The sequence below is a fragment of the Pyrus communis genome, chromosome 2 (assembly GCF_041283825.1).
Source record: "Pyrus communis isolate YQ-2024b chromosome 2, ASM4128382v1, whole genome shotgun sequence".
NCBI classification, from domain to species: Eukaryota; Viridiplantae; Streptophyta; class Magnoliopsida; order Rosales; family Rosaceae; genus Pyrus; species Pyrus communis.
This window is the reverse complement of record NC_142566.1, coordinates 10,239,772-10,262,213: the sequence shown is the minus strand read 5'-3', so window position 1 is coordinate 10,262,213 and position 22,442 is coordinate 10,239,772. Positions and strand designations below refer to the sequence as shown.

General features: G+C 38.3%; 1 long non-coding RNA gene across 1 annotated transcript; it reads right to left on the bottom strand.

Annotated features, from left to right (window-relative positions):
- Nucleotides 1–18,971: 18,971 nt before the first annotated feature.
- Nucleotides 18,972–21,688, bottom strand: LOC148698558 (uncharacterized). The gene is made up of 3 exons (XR_015955670.1): nucleotides 21,574–21,688; nucleotides 20,828–20,886; nucleotides 18,972–19,416 (listed from the first exon to the last, which is right to left on the bottom strand). It is a non-coding gene; the product is annotated as an uncharacterized LOC148698558 (long non-coding RNA).
- Nucleotides 21,689–22,442: the final 754 nt, after the last annotated feature.

Genomic DNA, 22,442 nt, shown 5'->3' with positions numbered 1-22,442 from the left:
TTTATGCATCTATGAACCTTGGTGAGTTAAAACAAGATGGCGTTATAATTCAATTGGCCGATCGTTCTAATGTTTATCCCAAGGGAGTCCTTGAGGATGTTTTAGTGCAGGTCAATCATCTCATTTTTCCTGCAAATTTTTATGTCTTAGAAATGGAGGATTCGAGCCATGCTCCATCATTGCCACTCTTGCTAGGCCGTCCGTTCATGAAAACATCCCAAACAAAGATTGATGTGGCCAAGGGAGCACTAACAATGGAGTTTGGTGGTGATATAATTAAATTCAATGTTTATGACTCTATTAAGAATCCTAACGATAGTCATTCTTGTTTTGTCATAGATGTGCATAAGGACATAGGGCCGAAAGGAGCCACACTTATCACGAAGGATGTATCAAGAACCACCATTGGAGAAGAACTTGGAGTGATTGCCCTACAACCACCCAATATGGCCGAAAGTAGCCATGGTGACATTGTTGATAGGGCTGCTGATTTTGAGCCTTCACTACCATATGTTTGTAAGTCGCCAAGCCCAATTTCAATTCCCATTTCAAATAATAGGTTGTTACTTCTTTGGTGCAGGTGCCCAACCGATATAAAGGTGGTGGGAGCATTTACATGGACTTTCGAAACCAAAACACCACCATCAGGGAGGATCACTATCCCCTCCCATTCATTGAGCCATATTATGAAAGTGTTGAAGGGCAGGTTGTGGAGGACATCACCCTCCATGTCGTGGGCTCTAAGTGAGGCTAAGGAGCATGTTCGTCCGGCTGCACGACGTTAAAGAAAGCGCTTCGTGGGAGGCAACCCATGCAATCACCAAGGAGAGGATGGCATTTACACTCCATAACCAGATTTGCGTCCCTAACCTCTTCTCTTTGTTATTTACATTCTGCCATGTTTAATGTGTTTAGTTGCTGTTTGTGTGTTTGCTTTTGTTTGGTGTGATTTTAGACTTAAAACATTGAGGACAATGTTTGATTTAAGTGTGGGGGGGGGGTAACTAATGTTGTTGATGCAAATTCGTGGGATTTTATCACCCATAACTTCCAATGTTGTTCCTTGCTGTTTTTAAGCCATTTCAGAGTGTTTTAGTGTGTGTTGACTTAAAAATCCGAAAATCCCATAAAAATTTGAAAAATTGTTTTGAAAAACCCAAAAAGAGTTGTTTTTGTGTGTTTGTTTGTGTCGTAGGGTACCTTCCAACACAATGATGAGGATTTGGTTTTTAATTGCATGATGGTTAAAGAAAGTTACAAACATGGTTGGACGTTTGATGTACTTGATAGGAGCATATTCATGCGACTTAATTAGCTTGTTCTCGTGCATTTATGTTATGTTTCCTTAGTTATTTTAGTGTTTAAAGTCATTTTTGTGTATTTTCAGATTATAAGGCCAAAGTGTGCAAGAAGATGCAAATTGGAGCTTTTTGGAGCAAAAGAGGAATGAATGAGTTGAAGACTTGAAGAAACGATGAATTCCTACTACAACGATGAATTCCTACCAAAACGAGGATTCCTACTCAAACAAGGATTCCTACTTGAAGTAGGAAAGTTAACCCTAGGTTTCCCGTTTTGGTAACCTTTCCTAATCTTAAACGTCCGTATTTTCTAGCCACTTTGAAGGCCTTGTAGGCACTTTAGGACACAGAACGAAGGCCCTAGGCCCCTTAAACACCCTTGCCGTGCCCTTTTATCTTCTCCCCTTCCCTTGCCGTGCAAGGGAGGGCAATTTTGTCCTAGGTTTGCACTTAAAACACATGCTTCTAAACCCTAGCCGCACCTTGCCCTTTTATTTCTGAATTAAACCTATTTCTCTCCCAAATTCAATCCTAGCCGCACCTTTATATTTCTGATTTAATTTCCCAATTTTGTAAGCCTTTGATTTAATTTTAACAAGCTAGGGTTTGTTTTCTGAAATCATACATATTCCTAACCCTAGCCGCACCCTTCCAAACTCTCCATTGAATCCGTAGCCTTTCATTCATCCAAAATTCATCTCAGCCGCAAGTCCCCATCCATTTTCACCCTAAGCCTTCTAACTCCTATCTCAGCCGCACCTAATATTGACCCTAACTCTCTTTTCTCTGATTCACTTTTCATTCTACACATGATTCATCATTCACCCTAATTTCCCCCTAAGCCGTAGCCTCCATCACCCTAATTCCCATCTTTGCCGCAACCTCCTCCATCAATTCCAGCCACTTCCACACCTTGCCGCAACCATCTCCACCCTTCCAGCCACCATACAAACCTTCCTCCATCACTCCACCACCTTGCCGCACCACCATATCACCATAACCCCATCCCAAAATCAGAAAATCATCCAAAAACACCATAAAACCTCTCTGCCGCAGCAAGGAGAAGAAGAAAGAAGGACTTAGACGCGCAGAAATTCAAGTGGATTCGTTGGGCGTTCTAGGTGTAATCAATCTTTTAATCTTCATGTTTAAATTCAATTTTATTTCTCTTTCTGTAAACATGAGAGGCTAAATCCCTAGTTAGCTAGGGGGTGATTCGAAACCATGTTTATTCTTGCAATATGAATTGATTACCTTTGGTTGGAATTTCATGAATTGTGGATTCAATTTGTTTAACTGCTTGATTGATAACTTATTTGTGTATGTTTATTGAGAGTGCACGCTTAATTTTCATGCATGAATATGACGCTAGAATATAAGTGAATTTCACCTAATAGTTATGAACTTATATTCACAAGTAGTGGAGGTTGCTTATAAACAATCGCGTTAAATGAATTCTTGGCACTAGTTTCATGCTCATCATAGTAACGAATGCCTCGTCAACACTTATGATTTCCAAAGAACGTAATGATTCTAACTTGTATCTTTATCATGTTGTTCATATAGAGAACTTGTTAGGAATAATTTGTTTGCGATGCATATTCATCCAATGCAATGATTCTAGGGAAATCTGAAGGTTAATTTAAGCGGACCTAATTAACCCGGGGTGTTGAGTTTCATAATTCATCGAAAGACCAACTGAAAATCATCTTGTATGCAAGTGTGACATGTGTGGAGAAGAACCTTCTAGCTAGCATTCCATCCATATTTTCATCAAATTCATCTTTACAATCTGCCCTTAATTACAATTTGTGCATTTTATTTAATTTCGTCAAAAACTCAGTCCCCCTTTACTTTAGTGTCTAATTTAAGTGTCTTAGTTTGTGTTTCTAAGTGTTTTGAACCAATTTATTTCCCAAATTCGTCCAAAGTAGTCAAAGTGCTCAAAACTGCCCAGAAAGTGTTTTTAAGGCAGTTTTGAGTGTTTTGGGGCTGTTTTGAGTCTTTTGGTTTGTTTTAGTGTTCTATTGTTTAGTTTTGCATTCTTTGAGTCTAGTTTAGTGTTTTAACCTTTGTTTTAAGGTTTTGAGTCAGTTTCCAAGTGATTTAGCAATCCCTCCTAATCCCCGGTTTAGAACGATCCCTACTTATTCATATACTACAATTGTCACAAGAGGGTTTTAATTTGTGTGCTTATTTAGTTCGCATCAGTACTCTTTGGTTTATGCTTGGTTTTAGTTATAGTTTACAAATTCACATGTAATCACAAAGGAAAATTAGTTTTTGTAACATGCTTGAAGGAATGAACTCAAACTAACGCTACATCCCTGTGAGACTTGAGCCTAAACGTTATTTGGAGAGTAATAATCTGTGCATTATTGTTTTCTAAAGTCGTTGCATGATCTCATTATTCTTTGCTTGGTTACTACTTAGAAGGCGTTTCATCACTTAGTTCCAAATGCTAGAACTCATGCCCATTTCATTCAAAGCATGTTATTGATTTGCATAATACGTATTCAAGATGAAGTTGTGTAGTGACCACCATCAAAACCAAATAAGTCGTGTGCCCTTCACTCATTTTGTGTTTAAGTTTAACCCCATTGAGCCGTGTTAGCCTATATCATCCTCACCTAGCCGAGATTAGGACCACCCACACCCTTGTTCTTGAAGCATAGTGAGCATGACGGAAAATGAATTCCTCTTGAGTAATGTGTTGCAGAAAATAAGTGTGGGGGAAGAAGTATTGATGTGAGTTTATGTGCCATAGGCACGGCTAGAGAAAAAAAAGTAGTGAAAAAAAAAAAAAAAAAAAAAAACAAAGAAAAGAGGTGAAAAAGAGTTCCAAAGTATGGTTTGTTGAAGTAAGGGCCCAAAACAATGAATTAGGCCCTAAGAGTTGTTGAATCTTCCCTGTATGTCTAAAAGATGAATTTTGCATTCTAAGTGAATTCTAAGTCCTAATTCATTACTTTGCTTGCTATTGCTTAAAGAACTTTTGTTTATCCCTATCTTTCCTTGTTAGCCAATACCCCAAGCCCTGTTACAACCCTCGACTTCTATCTTGAGTGTTGTGCATTTCAATTTGTGGAGTTTGAATTTGGTATGAGCATATGGTGTCACTGGTTCTCGCATCTAAGTAGTAGCATTCCATTCATGAGATCATATCTAAACATGTTTAATTACTCCAGAAATTGCGTTCTTTGTTATAACATATATGAGTACTAGTCTTTCATGTTTACATCAATCTTCTCACATATAACTATTGTAGGGTGTGTAGTCAGAAAATCTGAGTGAAAATTGAGTGCATAACTAGTGAGGAATTGAGGGAATTCTCTAAGGCATGTTACTACATTCAAAATGTGTTTTAATTGATTAAATGCGAACTAGTGAATGGTGACTATGATTAAGTATGTGCTCGAGGGGAAAGAAGACTAAAAGCTATGTGAGTAATGATCTTTGACATGTCATGTTTCATTGGAAATCCCTGAGGCAAACATTGGAAGGTTTAGGTTATGTTTTGTTTGTTTTGTTTCGTCTTGTTTACTTTAGTTGTTTTGTTTTGCTCGAGGACTAGCAAAAGTTAAGTGTGGGGGAATTTGATAGGAGCATATTCATGCGACTTAATTAGCTTGTTCTCGTGCATTTATGTTGTGTTTCCTTAGTTATTTTAGTGTTTAAAGTCACTTTTGTGCATTTTCAGATTATAAAGCCAAAGTGTGCAAGAAGATGCAAATTGGAGTCTTTTGGAGCAAAAGAGGAATGAATGAGATGAATTCCTACTCCAACGATGAATTCCTACTCCAACGATGAATTCCTACTCAAACGAGGATTTCTACTCAAACAAGGATTCCTACTTGAAGTAGGAAAGTTAACCCTAGGTTTCCCGTTTTGGTAACCTTTCCTAATCTTAAACGTCCGTATTTTCTAGCCACTTTGAAGGCCTTGTAGGCACTTTAGGACACAAAACAAAGGCCCTAGCCCCCTTAAACCCCTTTGCCGTGCCTTAACCCTTCTTCCCTTCCCTTGCCGTGCAAGGGGGGGCAATTTTGTCCTAGGTTTGCACTTAAAACACATGCTCCTAACCCTAGCCGCACCTTGCAGCCAATCCCTCTTTAATTTCTGATTTTATTTCCTAATTCTAGAAGCTTTTGAATTTATTTTAGTTAATAAAAATAAGCTAGGGTTTTAATTTCTGAAACCATATATATTTTAAACCCTAGCCGCACCCTATACACTCTATTATTCATTCTTTCATCTTGCAGCCACCCTTCCATATTCTCCCTTGAATCCGTAGCCTCCCATTGATCCATCATCCATATCAGCCGCAAATCCCATCCCTTTTCTCATCATCATTCACCCTAAGCCCTTTTGCCGCAGCCACCATAAACCTAATTCCCTCTCTAAGCCGCAGCCACCATCCCCATTCTCCTTCATTCCGCAGCCTTCCCAACCTTCCAGCCACCATTCCCAACCTTCCTCCACCACTCACACCCCTTGCCGCACCACCATATCCCCATAAACCCATCTACAACCCAGAAAATCATCCCAAATCATCCAAAACCATCTCTGCCGCAGCAAGGAGAAGAAGAAAGAGGAGCTTAAACGCGCAGAAATTCAAGTGGATTCGTTGGGCGTTCTAGGTGTAATCAATCTTTTCTTCTTTATGTTTAATTTCAATTTTGTTTCTCTTTCTGTGAACATGAGAGGCTAAATCCCTAGTTAGCTAGGGGGTGATTCAAAACCATGTTTATGCTTGCAATATGAATTGATTACCTTTGGTTGGAATTTCATGAGTTGTGGATTCAATTTGTTTAACTGCTTGATTGATAACTTATTTGTGTATGTTTATTGAGAGTGCACGCTTAGTTTTCATGCATGATTATGATGCTAGAATATAAGTGAGTTTCACCTAATAGTTACAAACTTATATTCACAAGTAGTGGAGGTTGCTTATAAACAATCGCGTTAAATGAATTCTTGGCACTAGTTTCGTGCTCATTATAGTAACGAATGCCTCGTCAACACTTATAGTTTTCTTGTTGCTTAATGATCTTTGATTGTATCTTTATTGTGCTTTTCACGTAAAGGACTTCTGGAGAATGTTTTGAATTGTGTATGCGCTGTCCCATCCAATTCATTAACTTAAGGAGAACTTGAAGGTTAATTTAAGCAGACCTAATTAACCCGGGGTGTTGAGTTTCATAATTCATCGAAAGACCAACTGAAAATCATCTTGTATGCAAGTGTGACATGTGTGGAGAGGAACCTTCTAGCTAGCATTCCATCCATATTTTCATCAAATTCATCTTTACAATCTGTTTTAATTACAATTTGTGCATTTTGTTTAATTTCGTCAAAAACTCAATCCCCCTTTGCTTTAGTGTTCAATTTAGTTAGAAAGTGTCCTAGTTTGTGTTTCTAAGTGCTTTGATTCAATTTATCACCCAAATTCGTCCAAATTAGTGTAAGTGCTCAAGACTGCCCAGATTGTGTTTTTAAGGCAGTTTTGAGTGTTTTGGTGCTGTTTTGAGTCTTTTGGTTTGTTTTAGTGTTTTAAGTGTTTAGTTTTGCATTCCTTGAGTCTAGTTGAGTGTTTTAACCTTTGATTTACATTTTTGAGTCAGTTTTCAAGTGATTTAGCAATCCCTCCTAATCCCCGGTTAAGAACGATCCCTACTTATACATATACTACAATTGTCAAAAGAGGGTTTTAATTTGTGTGCTTATATATTTCGCATCACATTACGTTCAATAGAAATCTTAAGTATTGACAAAGCACTTGTAACTATGACATCATGATACTCATGCTAAGAATTTACTTAACATGATTGTGAAAACAACCTTAACTACTTGTGAACATAAGTTTGTGACGATGATGTGAAACACCCTTATATTCTAGCACCAAATTCAAGCATGCAAATTAAGTAGGCCTCCCTAATAAACATACAAGAATAAGTTATCCATCAAACGGTTAAGTAAATTGCATTCACAATTTATGAAATCAAAACTGGAATTTATCAACTCATATTATAAACGTAATCATGGTTTCAAAGCATCCCTAGGCTAAAACGAGTTTAGCCTCTCATGTTCATGACAAAACAAAGCAACATAGAATTAAACATTAAAAATAAAAGATAGATTACACCTAAAAACGTCCAACACACCAACTCGAATGCACAAACGCCCAAGGCTTGGTCTTCCTTCTCCTTTTCCTTGCTAAGTCACGGCACAAGGTCTAGGGTGGTTTTGTGGATGATTTTCTGGGTTTTGGATGGATTTAGGCAGGTGTGGTGGTGCGGCAAGGGTTGGTGGTGGTGTATGGAGGTTGGGATAGAGGGTTGGAAGTAGGGGAATGAGGGAAGGTGAGATGCAAGGTTGCGGCAAAGGGTTGTTTTCTGAATGAATGAATGAATGTTGTGTGAAGGGGTGGTGATCTAAATGGTACGGTAAGGGCTGTTTATATAGGCTCATTTGGCACACTTAGTGAAGGAAAAGGATTGCACAATCCCATTGAAAAAGGGTTAATTCAAGGCAGAAATCAAATGGGAATTGGAATAGGTAGTGTGGCTAGGATTTAGGGAATTCTAGAAGGTTTTGGTGCGGCAGGTTTATAGGGATGAGATAAGGCTTCTAGAAGGGATGGTTTAGGGCAGATTCCTAAACCTAAAGGGCCTAGGACACATGATATTTGTGTAGAAGGAGGATTGCAATTCCTAAACCTACAAGGAATGGTGTTCTTGCGGCATTTAAATGGATAAGTCTTCTAGAAACTGAAATAGGTGTATAAATGTGTAATTAATTCCCTCTAATTAGCAAGGTTTAAGTCCCAACCTGATTGGATAGGATAGAATAGGATAATGTTAGAGTTAGGATAGGATAAGGTTGGATAAGGTTGGATAAGGTTCCTTGTTTCTTGCTTCTTCCTTATCTTCATTGCATTAGGACTTTTTCCACCAGATTGTAGCCTTTCCTAGCTCTTCTTGTCTTCAATTTCGTCCATCCTCTTTGCTCCATGGTTAAGCTATCCAATCCATGCCCAAAAATGCTCCAAATAGCCTCAAAATGCACTTCCTTGCTCCTTTTGCCATTAGGACCTAAAAACATACGAAAATGGCTTAAACTACTAAAACAACTATGAATTAACAACATAAATGCACGAAAACAAGATAAGTAAGTCGCCTAAATATGCTCCTATAACAACCCAAAGCATTCTTCAAAAGTTCCCTACATGACATCATAATAGAGATACAATCAAAGATCATTACGTTCAATGGAAATCATAAGTATTCACAAAGTACTTGTAACTATGACATCATGATACCCATGCTAGGAATTTACTTAACATGATTGTGAAAACAACCTTAACTACTTGTGAGTATAAGTTTGTAATGATTATGTGAAACACCCTTATATTCTAGCACCAAATTCAAGCATGCAAATTAAGTAGGCCTCCCTAATCAACATACAAGAATAAGTTATCCATCAAACGGTTAAGTAAATTGCATTCACAATTTATGAAATCACAACTGGAATTTATCAACTCATATTATAAACGTAATCATGGTTTCAAAGCATCCCTAGGCTAAAATGAGTTTAGCCTCTCATGTTCATAACAAAACAAAGGAGAATAGAATTAAACATTGAAAATAAAAGATAGATTACACCTAAAAACGTTCCAACACTCCAACTCGAATGCACAAACGTTCAAGGCTTCGTCTTCTTTCTCCTCTTCCTTGCTAAGTCACGGCACAAGAGTCTAGGGTGGTTTTGTGGATGATTTTCTAGGTTTTGAATGGATTTAGGAAGGTAGGGTGGTGCGGCAAGGGTTGATGGTGGTGTATGGAGGTTTGGAAGAAGGTTTGGAAGTAGGGGAATGGTGGAAAGTTGGATGGAAGGCTCCGACAAGGGTTGGTTTTCTGAGTGAATGAAGGTAGGTTGTATGGAAGGGTGATTAAGTTTCAATAAGGGTGCGGCATAGGGTATTTATATGGAAGAAAGAATCCTAAAGCTTTATTACTTAGTTTAGGGAAAGAAATAACTCCAAATCCTTTAAGAATAGGAAACACAAAGTCAGAAAATCAAAGGAAAGGGAAAACTTGCGGCAAAGGAGTGCAAGAAAGGGAATGCTCTTTATTTCTGAATTTTAGGCAAGGATTTTGGAATAGAAAAGGGTATGTGAGTTATAGCTGAGTTTGATATGAAAAAGGAATGTGTTTTAATGCTTTAGAATAGGGAAGAGGACCCTCCCTTGCACGGCAAGGAAGGGAAACACCAAGGGATGCACAACATGGTATTTAGGTTGCAAAGGAACTTTGTTTTGTGTCCTAAAGTACATAAGGTGCCTTCAAACTTGCTGGAATTCAAGGACATTTAGGATTAGGAAAGGTTAAACCAAAATAGGAAACCTTGGCTTAACTTTCCTTCTCCAAGTAGGAAACCTTCTTTGACTAGGATTCCTCATTTGATTAGGAATCCTCTTGTGATTAGGAATCCTAACTCCTTTAGGTCTTCAATTTCGTCCATTCCTTTTGCTCCAAGCATAAGCCATCCATTCCAAGTCCAATTTTGCTCCAAAATGCTCCAAAATGCACCTTTTTGCTTCCTTAGCCATGGGAACCTAAAAACACACGAAAATGGCTTAAACTACTAAAACAACTATGAACTAACAACATAAATACACGAAAACAAGCTAAGTAAGTCGCCTAAATATGTTCCTATCAAATTGTGGATGTGATTTACTTAATTGATTTATTGAGAACTTGTTCTTGTGTGTTGATTAAGGATGCATACTTAGTTTTCATACATGAATTTGATGCTAGGATATAAGGAAATTTCACCTAATCGTTATGAGCTTATATTCATAAGTAGTGGAAATCACTAGTCATCATTGTATTAAGTAAATTCTAGGCAAGAGTATCATGCAATTCATAGTTACGAATGCCTAGTCAATGCTTAGGGTTTTCAAGAAGCTTAATGATCTTTGATTTTATCTCTATTATGCAGTTCATGTAGGGAATTTGATAAGAATAAGTTGATTGTCGATGCGTATTCCATCCAATTCAATGAAACTAGGAAAATCTGAAAGTTAATTTGTGCTTTTCACAATTAATTTGGGGCATTGTCATTCATGGTTTAAAAGGGATAAAAATCTGGAAATCAATTTATGTTAGGTATGTGCATGTGTGGAGAAGAACCCCCTAACTAGCCTTTTTCCCATTCAATTCACCTAGTTTAGTGCCTAATCTGTTTAGTTTACAATCTGTCCATTTTAGTTAATTTCATCCAAATCAATTCCCCATTTTGTTAATTGTGTTAGATTAGTTAGAAAAGTGTTTGAATCTGTCCCAATTAGTGTTTTGAGTCTAAGTTAGTTAAATTTCGTCCAAATCACCCTTTAGAGTCTAATTTGAGTCTATTTAAGTGTTTTGGACTGTTTTGAGTCTTTTTAAGTTGTTTTGAGTCATATAGGTCTAGTTAAGTGTTTTAAAGTTTAATTTTGTGTTTTTAAGTCAGTTTAGAGTAGATTAGCATCCCTAGTTAATCCCCGGTTAGAACGATCCCTACTTGCATTTATACTACAATTGTCACAAATAGGGTTTAATTTGCGTGTCAATATAATTTTCACATCAAATATTGGCGCCGTTGCCGGGGATTAGCAAACTTGCTAATCCCTTGTGTTTGTGTTGTGTCGTGTCAAAGTGTGTCTTAAGGTCAAGAGTGTAGTGTGTTTATTTGTTCTTTCTTTTTATTTTTGTGTTTGCCATGCTTAATCTGATTGCTTTTGTTTGTGTGCCGTGACCTATTCCTTGTTTTGTGTGTGTTTGCTGTGCTTCTAAGAGAGTTGCTGAATTCTTTTGCTTCATTGTTCTAGGTACAAGTGTATGACTCGTAGTTCTCATCCCATTCGTGAGAATATCTTGGAGTTTGACGACGATTTTGAATGAACTTTGAGAAGAAAGAGGAAGCAACCAGAACCTAATCCACCTAGTTCTAGTTCTGAGGCCGAATCTGAAGAAGAAGAAGTGGAGGAAGAAGAACAAGTCATGGCGATGGATAATCGAACAATCCAGGAGCTTTCTGCCTGGGGATTAGATAATGCCATGCCATTATGCATTCAATATCCTAGGGCGGCCCAAGGCAAGACCGATGAGTTCGAATTGAAGTCAAGCTTGCTGCATCATATTCCCAAGTACCATGGGCTGTCCATGGAAGATCCAAACAAGCATTTGAAGGAGTTTGAAGTTGTATGCTCAAGCATGACACCCATTAACGTTGATGGGAATATTTTAAAGATGACAGCTTTTCCATTCTCTCTTGTGGAAAAGGCTAAGGATTGGCTTTATGAATTGTCACCCAAGATCGTTACTTCTTGGGAAAGCATGAAGAGAGCGTTCTTGGAGAAGTTCTTCCCTACTTCAAGAGTCATTCTCTTGAGGAAGAAAATTAGCGGAATCCAACAAAGTCAAGGAGAATCTTTTCCGGCGTACTATGAGCGTTTTAAAGCCCTTGTTGCATCATGTCCTCAACATCAAATGAAGGAGGAGCTTCTACTTCAATACTTCTATGAAGGCCTTCTTCCCATTGAAAGGCAAATGCTCGATGCTTCGGCGGGAGGTGCATTGGTGGACAAAACTCCTATGGCAGCCAAGACCCTAATTGCAAACCGTGCTCTAAATGCACAACAATATGAAGGACTTGGGCAAAGGGACCCCCTACAACAACAATTGCATGAGGTAAGTTCTCAATCCGATATTCAATCTCAATTAGCTAATCTTACTTCTCTTATGTCTGACATGGTCGAAGGAATGAAGATACAAGGACCAATTGTATGTGGTGTATGTTCAATCCAAGGACACCCTTCGGAAAGGTGCCCTCAATTGAATGAGAATGGGGGATGGGAGAGTGCAAATGCCATTGGATTTCCAAGCCACAATCAGCCAAGGAATGATCCATATTCCAACACATACAATCCGGGTTTGAGAGACCATCTAAACTTCAAGTGGAGGGAGCCTCAACAACCTCAACAACAAGGAGGCTTTAGACAACAACCCCCGGGGTTCTACACCAAGCCATTCGGCCCCAATCCAAACCAAGCACAACCTGCCCAAAACAATCAAGGTACGTCGTTGGACAATGAAACACTTCTTAAAAGTTAATTACCAATTTGTCTCAGGGGCAAGAGAATCAAAACAAAGCCATGCAAAACCAAGACAAAAGGGTGGATCACTTGGAGAAGCAAATTGGGTAGATTGCGGAGTTTGTGGGACAATTCCGAGACCAAGGCAAGCTCCCTAGCTCAACCATTGTCAATCCAAAGGGAGGGTTCGAATCTGCCAAGGCAATCATGTTGAGAAGTGGTAAGGAGGTTGGAACCACCCCAAAACTGTCCAAAACAAGTCAAGAAGAGGACATGTTGCTGCAAGAAGAGGAGGAACAAGGAACAAAGGCCATAGCAAGGGTGGAACAAACCTTGCCGCAACCATCTACCACCCCAAAACCGTCCAACACCCCTAAGGTAAGTGCCAAATTCGACTTTGTCAAGTTCTATTCCACTAAACGTGCCCTTTCCTAGCAGGTTTAGGCAATCAAAGAAGGAGGAGAGTGAAAAGGACATTTTGGAAACCTTTAGGAAAGTTCAAGTCAACATTCCTCTCCTTGATGCAATCAAGCAAGTTCCTAAGTATGCCAAGTTCTTAAAAGAGCTTTGCACAACGAGGAAGAGGATTTCAAACAAGGAGGTGCTCCAGGTAAGTGAGAATGTGTATGCAGTGCTACAAAGAAAATTACCACCTAAATGCAAAGATCCGGGTAGTTTTACAATTCCTTGTGTTATTGGAGATACTAAGTTTGAACATGCTATGTTAGACTTAGGAGCGTCAATTAATGTCATGCCTTATTCAATTTATGCATCTATGAACTTAGGAGAGCTTAAAAATGATGGTGTGATTATTTAATTAGCCGATCGTTCTAATGCATATCCAAAAGGGGTTTTGGAAGATGTTTTGGTGCAGGTTAACAATTTGATTTTCCCAGCGGACTTTTATGTGCTTGACATGGAAGATTCGGCCCATTCTACACCATTACCGATCCTCCTTGGGAGACCTTTCATGAAAACGGCCCGCACCAAAATAAATGTGTTCAAGGGGACATTAACAATGGAATTTGATGGGGAAGTTATTGATTTCAATCTTTCTGAAACTATAAAATATCTTAAAGATGATCATTCTTGTTTTTCTATTGATATATTTGATTCATTGGCACAGGATTATCTTGACTCCTTGGAGAGGGACCCCCTTGAAATGACCATTACTAAAGGAATGAGACTTAAAAATGAAGGGGCAGGAGAGGATAAAACCCACGGCATGCATGTGGAATTCCATGCCGTGCCTACATGTGAAGATGAGGCCGAGATGGTTGCTGCCCTGGAGTCGTTGCCACAACACTTTGGTAAGCGTCCAAACCCAATTCCAATTCCTGTTTCTACTAACAAGTTGTTACCTTCAGTGATTCAGGCACCCATTCTTGAGCTTAAACCACTGCCAGATCATTTGAAGTATGTCTATTTGAGAGAAAATGAGACGTTGCCCATCATAGTTTCCTCATCCCTCACGTCAATGGAGGAGGAGAAATTGATTCGGGTGTTGAAAGAGCACAAAACGGCCATAGGATGGACCTTGGCCGACATCAAGGGTATTAGTCCTACAACTTGCATGCACCGCATACTTCTAGAGGAGGGGGCTAAACCAACTAGAGAGGCTCAACGCCGGCTCAACCCTCCAATGATGGAAGTTGTGAAAAAGGAGATTATCAAGCTCCTTGATTGTGGGGTGATCTATCATATCTCGGATAGCCGTTGGGTTTCACCGATTCAAGTTGTGCCAAAGAAATCCGGAGTGAATGTGGTGAAGAATGCCGAGAATGAGCTTGTGCCAACCCGTATCCAAACAGGTGGGAGAGTGTGCATTGACTATAGGAAGCTCAACGCCACCACAAGGAAAGATCACTTCCCTTTGCCATTCATTGATCAAATGCTTGAAAGGTTAGCCGGTCATTCTTTTTATTGTTTTCTTGATGGTTATTCAGGATATAATCAAATTGTTATAGCTCCAGATGATCAAGAAAAGACTACTTTTACTTGTCCATTTGGCACTTTTGCTTATCATCGAATGCCATTTGGTTTATGTAATGCACCAACCACCTTTCAAAGATGCATGATAAGTATCTTTTCAGATTTTGTAGAAAAGATTATTGAAATTTTCATGGATGATTTTAGCGTGTTTGGTGATTCGTTTGATGATTGTTTAGATAATCTCACATTAATCTTGAAACGATGCATTGAAACTAACCTTGTTTTAAATTGGGAAAAATGTCATTTTATGGTAAAACAAGGAATAGTTCTAGGACATATTATTTCGGCCAAGGGTATTGAAGTGGATAAATCAAAAATAGATCTTGTACGCTACTTACCCTCTCCTACTTCGGTTAGAGAGGTTCGTTCTTTTCTTGGACATGCAGGATTTTATAGGCGATTCATCAAAGACTTTTCTAAGATTTCCCAACCCCTATGCCGACTTCTCCAAAAGGAGGTACCATTCAAGTTCGACAAGGAATGTGAGAAGGCCTTCAAACACCTAAAGGAGATGCTTACTTCGGCCCCTATCATAGTTCCACCATATTGGAGCCTTCATTTTAAGCTTATGTGTGATGCTTCAGATTATGCATTAGGAGCTATTTTAGGCCAACGGAAGAACAAGCAGCCGCATGTCATATACTATGCATCTCGGACCCTAAATGATGCTCAATTGAACTACTCCACAACGGAAAAAGAACTTCTAGCTGATGTTTTTGCTTTAGATAAGTTTCGTTCTTATTTACTTGGTACTAAAGTTATAATCTATTATGATCATGCAGCGTTGAAGTACTTACTTACGAAGAAGGAGGCCAAACCACGGCTTATTCGTTGGTTGCTCTTACTTCAAGAGTTCGATATCGAAAGCCGGGACAAGAAAGGAAGTGAAAACATGGTGGCTGACCATTTAAGCCGTGTGGTGCATGAGAAGTTTGCCGTGCCTATCCCAGAGACATTCCCAGACGAGCAGTTGCTGGTAAGTGCACCATGGTATGTCGATTTAGTGGGAAAGCTAGGTTTTTTTTTTTTTGTTTCTTTTCTTCTTTCTATTTCTGATTGGGTCTCACCCTCTCCCTCTAATTTAATTGGTTCCTTCCTGCTTGTGCCTAAAATCAAATTGGCCACTTTCCCACAAGGTGAGAATTCAAATAATTTATAACTAAACTTTAAATAGCCATTTTCAAACGTCCATAACTATACCGTTATAATCCGGACTCGCAAACGGCTTTCGCTTATGCGTTCACATCCATGAGTACTACGAGAATATGTTAAATGAATAAGTCATACGTCTCTCTAGACGATGGTCAACATAAGTCAAAATCTTTGCCTCTATGGCATTTTCGTAAATTCACGCTTTTAAAATAAAATAAAAACGTAAAATTTGGAACGGGTTGTCACAATCTACCCACCTTAAGAAAATTTCGTCCTTGAAATTTAAAATCATCAGTTAAACGTAGAATACTCAAAAGTAAAGAGAGATATGTATGTAAATACATACGCGAGGAAGACATCAAGTTATAGCGACTACATAATAGAGGATGACATTCAGTCATGATCGGAGTGTAGTGACTCTTCTTTTATGCTTCCAAATTCCTACTTTCCTTCTCCTTCAGTACCATGCCAAAATATAATTTTTTTTTTTTTTTTTTTAAACGTGTTCAAAGCGTAACGCACTTCGAAATTAAGCATGTAATATTTTTGGGTCAAGCCGAAACAACAATTAACGAATTAAATAAGTAAATAAAAATATTAAAGTAGAATAATCTACTTGTTTACTTGCTTAACAACCAAACGAATAAGTTATTAATATTACGGTTTGGAGTTCACAATACCGACAATTCACTGTCATCTTGATAAGCAAGTAACAATTCTCGAGGGTGCAATATTACCATCTACTTGTTTACTTGCTTAACAACCCAACGAATAAGTTATTAATATTACGGTTTGCAGTTCACAATACCGACAATTCACTGTCGTCTTGATAAGCAAGTAACAATTCTCGAGGGTGCAATATTACCATCTTGCCCCTCAATGGGAAGTACACATACAAGTCTCGATCGTACTCATTCACTACCTTCTTAGGCAACATTGTTAATAACATAAATTTTCTACATCACAATCTCAATCAATCAAATATTTGTTCGCAATATTCTTCTGTAAATCACAAGTTGCATATTGTTATTTCAAATGATATTATACTCCTAAACAGGAATGTAACTGTCGTTACCCATAATCCTAACAAAAGTAAGCGTTTATTAAATATGCACTGTGCGTAAAATCTCTATATGTCAACTCCAATGATACCATAGTTAACCCAAAATTGTAACCGTGGTTACAAGTGACTAGAATGGAGATAAGGATATACTGTAACCATGCTACTGGTGGGACAAACAAGATGAAACTCGTCCACAAAGGTCTGAGTAACTCATTTCAAACTAATCGTTAATCTAGGGGTAGAAATGCAATACTGAACAACTTCTAATACTCAAAACCTTCATAACGACTTCCAAAGGCTTGGAAGTGAAACATGTAACACGATGAAATATAAATACATCAAGATGATAATCTTGTCGAGTTTCTGTTTGCTGACTTGTATAGAAGTCTAGGAGTAGTTTTCTCAAAAAGTCATCGTCCTTTGAACGTAATTAGAAAATTGTAGTTGTCCAGGAAATTTGAACTCTATATCCTCAATATCCCCACAACATTAATCAAAAGTAAGGTGCATCTAGAGTGAGGATTCATTTAAAACACATCAAAGGGAGCCTCGATTTTATCTCTTCCCTACTTCCACATTTGGTCACGTCACAAAGAGAACTTCTAGATCACATCACCCGAAGAGGTTGAATACATCCCACTTCTATCTTAGTGGTCATCACAAGTGTCTTGTTGTTGAAATTTCAACACCCATTTTCAGGAAATAACTATTGCCAATACTTCAATTTTTAAAGCAAAAAGAATATTGTTTTCTACTTAAGTAAACAACCACCAATTGGAACATCATATAAGCGTATCATTGGTTTAGCATCACGATTAATGAATTTCACATTCTTTACATATACAACATATCTCGAACTGAGCATATAAAAAGATACTTCCTAACTCCATTCATACAAAATGATTAAAATCATTTGAACCATTTCTTGATAGATTAAAGGTAACTCTATATCGATACTCATATTTCCCAACTAAATAGAATAGGACAGGTTGGAAGTGTGCGAGAGTAGATACACAATAGTGCACTCATAGATGCTAATTTAATTCTACTATTGTCTCTGACAGAACTTAGCTTGTTCCAAAAAGTAAATGTAATAAAAAGTTCTAAGATCAATGAAGATTTGGACACACTTTTCTACATAAGAGTCCCAATCAATATTCCAATGAAATTAGAAATTGTTAATTCTAGGTCATAAGTATGATGGTTCATCTTTAGCGGTTCTACCACCGAGAAACATAAGCGTTAACATACTAAGAAAGTCTGAATCCGAATTGACTCGTCACATCAATCGACAATCACCATGCATTATCAAAATCTCCACAGAGAAGTGTCATCTAGCCTTCGAAATAAGGTGATGACTGTTGACTTTAGGTCAATGAATAAGATGGTTTGTTTCAAACGGTTCTAATCGTGAAAAGTAAAAGCAATACTCCGTCATGTTGCCATACCAACTTAACAATGTGGTGGTATCCGCGGTAAGATTTTTGGGATATGACGCCAAAAGTATACGTCCTCGAAATTTAAAGTACTACTAACCAACTCTACGACACGAACTAAAAGATCTTCATAGTTTCCTCGACACTCATAACAATCTAACAGTGAGATATCATCTCGCATTTCGATTCTAATGTCTACCTATGGAAGTGATCGAGAGGTGGTTAGTCAAAGGGTTTTCGTTTACCTAGATAAGTGATAGGGCAAAAACAACAATCATGAGTTTACCGTCCTATTGCAAAGCTTATTCCTAAGCTTCCACGATCCTAATTTATTCGGCTCAAGCGAAGTAGTTCATTGATCCTAGGAGGATTTTATGATTGCTTTTTGGATTTCTACAACTCCCAGGATATGACAACTTACATTCGCAAGCTTATTCTCACCCATTTAACAAGTACAACTACGAAAACAAAAATCTGGGAATAGCGTTGATTGAAAAATCCCAATGCTAGAAAAAGACCTTGCTTAAGATCTACTTTCAAAAAGGCTTCATCGACAGTCGATCTTCCTCCTAAAGATCCAACATGAACACAAGTATGCTTGAAGATATTAGTGCTAATAGGGACCAAAAAAATAATTATCCCTTAGATAATCTTCCGCGAAATGTTACTAAGAAATCAAGACTAACTAAGATTTCCAATCTCTAAAGGATCAATACTAACGGCGGTAGGACAATGATAGAATTATTTGGTAAAATCTCTGGCGATACATGATTATCAAAACATTAATTTAGGTCATCAACTTGCCTCAAATCTACACTTTCCCCCCTCAAGGGAAATCTTCGTTTTAATTCTAAGGACATGGCCAAAATGATTTTATAAAATGTCGTCAAGACCACAAAATTGTCCAAAACTAAAGAAAAGTTAACATATTTTCCATATTCGACGAGGTGGCATCATTCGAATGTCAAACACAAAAACCAAGAGTGCTCACATCACGCGTGTGATGAACACAATACTGCCCAACATATGCTCTAATACCAAACTGACACACCCCGACCCAGAAAGTCCACTTGGACCCTGAACCGAGCTGTGCTGGCCGACACCTGGAAAGTGACGAAGCCATAAAATGTGATAGTGTATGAAAAGTGAATAAATTTGAAACTAAAAGTGTCTAAGTACCAGAGTGCGCTACGAGTGGGATCGAACCCATTTCACACGCGATGTCAGAGCATAGGTAAGGTACAGTAGTGTGGGTAAGAATCATACCCTCAGAAATATCCATCAATACTAAGATTCGCCACAGATTATTGTCGATACAAACTCAGCAGCTAAAACCTGGAGGGCACCAAACAGAAGGTGTGAGTAAGCAATAAAACCAAGCTTCCCAAAGTTACTACCTCTCTAAAAGTAATGCCCTAAATGTAAAACCCGTATCGTTTTCCATAAGACAGTACAACATGTATACATATATCGAAACCATACTCAGAAATGACCAAAACCACGGTTTGCCATCAACTCCACCATACATTAATAAGTAGGCCAAATGAACTAAATCAATACAAAGTGATATATCAGTCAGAGTCATCTAAAATGACATGTACAACTTATCCATATCTCATCAATCATGGCTAGCCTATAAGTCGGAGTCACCTATAGTGACCTGTACGACTTATCCATATCTCACCAATCCTAGCTAGCATATAAGTCGGAGTCACCTATAGTGACCTGTACGACTTATCCATATCTCATCAATCATGGCTAGCATATAAGTCGGAGTCACCTATAGTGACATGTACGACTTATCCATATCTCATCAATCCTGGCTAGCCAATAGCTCAATAAGTATACCTGCACACGAGTCGGAACCACCTAAAGTGGTCTGTACGACAGGACTGGGTGTAAATAAATACGCTCAAGTGCTACGATCACGTGAAGACTGGGCAAATAATCGCGGGTCACCTACGAGTCGGAACCACCTAAAGTGGTCTGTACGACAGGACTGTGCACCTACCTTGAATCCAAGGTGAGCGTAAGGTACAGGAGGTGAACATCACGTGAAGGACTGTGCCCTGGCCACGGGCGGGAGCACTAACACCGGGGTGCAGGTTTATGAGCTCTCAATGCATCTCAATATAACATGTGCAACTCATGGCAACCAGTACGACAATATCGAAGTTGCCTAACACATAACTGTAGTCATGCTATAACGCAATCGATTCAACTAGTACCATAAACTCAGCTGAACTTACCTGGGTGTCCTGAGTTCACCTTTGCACTTGAAAGCATTCCCAATAATTATATGCAAGTAATATACATATTGATATACCATGATGCAATCTAATACTCAACCATGTCGAAACATTCTCAATTATAAACAATACGGTGTGAAGTGTACAATCAATAACGCCCTACTCCCAAACTACTTATTTTCAGGGATAATTATTTATGACGACCCAATCAACACTAATTTAGCTAACTAATTCATAAAACTAAAACTTGCCTTTACCAATTTCCTTCGCATTACTCAATTTCCCAAGCAAGGCTTTTGTCTCAAATATTTTATGGCTGCATCTAACGTCTTGTTAGACTGCCTACGTACCCTAAACAGGGATCAAGCCATTCGTAGTTCATATAGTACTTCAAGAATTCACAATAATTATATATGAAAGTAATATGCCTAATCAATTTAAAAGTGTCGATAGAACTCTCAATAATATGTACGATAAAAAGGAAAAGATGCACTCACCTGGAGTCCACGCTATGATTCTCTAGCGCACGCATCGAGGCGTCCTGAATGATTGGTCCCTGTGACCAATTATCAAATCACATCTCAGAACTCTTATTCGTAGAATATGTAATTCACATAAAACACAACCTCAACGACATTCTAAAATAGTTTGAGACCCATTGACGAAAAGTCAACCGTCGATCAAAGATCGACGGTAGGGTTTACAACCCTGTATAACTTGACCCGGAAGATCCGCATACCAGATTTCCAATCCGCAACTCCCAATGATCCACAATATGTTTCTAGAATAACATATTAAAATTTCATTATGATCCAACGGTCAGATCTCCGCCAATTGCCTAAAACAAGTGGCCGTGAACATTTATTTTACTAACTTACAAATCCAATTCAGGAAGATCCGTAAGTCGGATTCCCGATCCATAAATTTCCATGATCTTTAAATATTACATATTATAACGTATCCAATTTTGGTGACGATCCAACGGTCGGATCATCGATTCACATTTTTATCAAGTAACGTATCGTAACGAATTTAGGTTCCAACTATCAACCTACGTCATTCAAATGACAAAAATGAATTCAAGACATTTGACATAGCCTAAAAATAGCATTGGCGGCCCACTGGCCACGCGCCGCCGTGGGTGGCGGTTGGCCGCCCCGACTCGCCGGAAAATCCAACTATTTCCAAAAATTCTCAAACTTCACAGAAATGAAGATCTCAGCGAGTGGAGTAACTTTCATACCTGCCACGAAGTCCAAAAGTGGACGGAAGATGGTCAATTTTGCCCACAAAGCCGGCGGGTGCCTAAAACTTCCCGACGTCGATTCGTTGTCTACGGTGGTCCAACGGGGTCAAGGTTGGTTGAGTTTTGCTCCTGGGATGTGATGTGATAATTACTTGACACTCAAATTAAACCCTCGTTTGACAATTGTAGTAGAATGGATAAGTGAGGGATCGTTCTAGACCGGGGATTAGGAGGGCTTGCTAAAACCTTCTAAATTGACTTAAAAACATAAAAACACAATATAAAACACTATTTAATGCTCGAAGAAAGCAAAACTAAAAATAAGAAAGATTAAGACTAAGACTTCAACGAAATAGGGGGGAATTGGATTTGGACGAATTTAAACTAAAATGAATACTTGGAAACAAAATAAATTGTAAATATGGATTTGACGGAAATGAATGGATGGAAAGTTAGCTAAGGGTTCTTTCTCTACACATGATATTTATGCATATGAATCAATTTCCAGTTATTCCTTCATTGAATTATGAACGACAATGCCCCAAATTAACTGTGACATCACTAGTTAACCCTCATATTTTCCTTATATTATTGGATTGGATGGCATCATTCGACAACCCAAAACATTCTCAAAAGTTCCCTACATGTCATCATAATAGAGATACAATCGAAGATCATTAAGAATAATGAAAACCATAAGCATTGACAAAGCATTTGCAACTATGACATCATGTTACTCATGCTAAGAATTAAACTTAACGCGATTGTGACAAGCGACCTTCACTACTTTCAAGTATAAGTTAGTAACGATTATGTGAAACCTTCTTAAACTTTAGCCACATATTCATGCATGCTAATTAAGTGTT